Source organism: Canis lupus, chromosome 17, assembly GCF_011100685.1.
Source record: "Canis lupus familiaris isolate Mischka breed German Shepherd chromosome 17, alternate assembly UU_Cfam_GSD_1.0, whole genome shotgun sequence".
Classification (NCBI taxonomy): domain Eukaryota; kingdom Metazoa; phylum Chordata; class Mammalia; order Carnivora; family Canidae; genus Canis; species Canis lupus.
Window position 1 is genome coordinate 19,941,435 of NC_049238.1, and position 2,345 is coordinate 19,943,779.

Here is a 2,345-nt window from a genome sequence, read left to right on the forward strand (position 1 = left end):
TACTCTCTGCCGCACATCAGGTGTCAGTTTCCTACCTCATTCATTTGACTCCATGACATCACACTCCACTAAGACCCCTCGATCATCCTCTATTGTCTGCACCAATATCCGTCCATACTCTGTTTCTAGATCCAACTCACGCTTCACCTTCTCCAAGGAGATGGCTTTCTTAGAATTCGCCTCATTGCATTCTGACTCACTATATTTGTGTTGTATCCCTTATACCACCAGGCCCAGGGTTAGTGTACTGGTTTTTGCCTTTTGTTGACCTATTGATTAGTAAGTAGTTTGGGTTGTTTCATATGTGCCCATTCTGCTTCCTCAACTAGATTTCAAGTTCCTCAAAACCCAAGACTCATGATCAGAACACGCAATGAAGGCTGTGGCCACAGAGATGAGAGGTAGGCCTTGGGCTTGGGTTGGGCCTCAGAGGGTCTGCAGCTGGCTGGGATACAAGTGCTGAGTGTGCTGACGACGGAGGAGACCATATTCTACATGTAGGCTCACATAGCTTAAACCACATTCCCACCAGTCAACATCCTTTCATGGCCCTTTAGAAATCTGAGGAGATGGAGAATCTGTGCAGTACTCTGGTGTTGGGTGAGAAACATCAAGGAGGAATGACATGCCAACCCCACACGAACTACCATGCCCTGGGCTGCGCTTCTAGGACTTTCTCACTAACAGCTAATATTTCATGAACACTGACTCTGTGCTAAGCTATGAAATAGAAGGTGGAATAGAAAACAGACCTGGACATTTCTTCTTAAAGAAGCTTACAGACCTTTCCTCAAGAGGCCAAGAAATGGCAGATATTCAGACTGCGCATGCCTACCAAAAGTAGCTCACCATCGTTCAAAATAAGAAGATGGTCCTGCTTAGAGAAACTGGCGAAGAGAGGCTCCTGTGATACCACAGAAACATCGGTCTGGGCTTTAAGATGCCCACGGAGGCCACTGAGGACACCTGTACTGACCAGAGATGCCCCTTTACTGGTAATATCTCCATCTGAAGGCAAATTCTGTCTGGTGTGGCAGGTGACGAAGACAGAGGACCATTTTCCTCTGTGGCAACTACCTCCACTGCATCCTAACGTACAACTACTTCAAGAAACACCACAAGAACATATTCACACACCTGCCCCCCTGCTTCAGGGACATCCATATTGGCGACATGGTCACAGTGGGCAAGTGCCAGCCCTCGAGCAAGACTGTGTGCTCTGGTGTGCTCAAGATCCCCAAAGCCATGGCAGCAAGAAGCCAGAAGTCCTGAAAAGTTATTTTCCCTGTAAAAAAAAGAAAAGCTTACAGATAGCAAGTGAGTTATACAGAAATGACAATTTTAAAGACAGACTAAGTTAAGTGAATTTTAATAGAGGTTTAAAGAGCCAGGGGAGGGACACCTGGGTGGCTCATTTGTTGAGCATCTGCCTTTGGCTCAGGACGTGATCCTGGGGTTCTGGAATCGAGTCCTGCATCGGGCTCCTGCATGGAGCCTGCTTCTCCTTCTGCCTCTGTCTCTGCCTCTCTCTGTGTCTCTCATGAATAAATAAATAAAATCTTAAAAAACAAACAAACAAACAAAGGGCCAGGGGATCCCAAAGAAGAAGACCCATTCGGTCTAGAGGCATGGTGTGGCTGACTATAACAGCCATAGTCCCCAGTGCGTCATGCCTTATGATATATGTGTCCTTGTGTGTTCCCCTCCCACGTCAACTCTGACTTGGCCTTGTAACTTGCACTGTCCAATGGGACAAATGGCACACATACACAGCAGAAGCTTGAGAAATACTTGCACAGTAGGACTTGCTCTCTTGGAACATTGCCTGTGACCACCTTGTAAGGAAGCCTGTCTAGCATGTGAAGAGGCCAAGTGGAGGAAACAGAGACCATCTTCACCTACTGCCAGACATGGAGGGCCGCCATTTTGGATATTCTAGCCCAGTTGACTTCGCAGTTTAAGTGCAGCCACATGAGTGTGCCCTAGTGACACCAATAGAAGAGCTTCCTAGCTGACCCATGTGTAAATGAGAGAAAAAATATTGTTTTAAGACTCAAAGTTTGGAGTGATTTGTTACACACCAATAGATAGTATACAGGAATTTGTACCTGGAAGGAGGTAGCGCCATAACAAAACTGCAAAACATGTAGTAGCGGCTTTCAATTGTGTTGCAAAGGGAGGCTGGGAGGGTGGCAGGGAGGCTAGGAGTGTAGCCTGGAGATTTCAGGGGGGAACCTACTGGACGGGAAAAGGCAGCTTCTGGCAATGAAACAGTGAGCAGTGACAGCAGTCCCGCAAAATTGCCCCTAGCAGGAATTTAGAAGGTAGAAAACTTACCTATTAAG

General features: G+C 46.9%; 1 pseudogene; it reads left to right on the forward strand.

The window, feature by feature from the left end:
• Nucleotides 1–340: 340 nt before the first annotated feature.
• On the forward strand, nt 341–1,272 carry LOC100686746 (annotated as a pseudogene).
• The last annotated feature ends 1,073 nt before the right edge of the window (nt 1,273–2,345 follow it).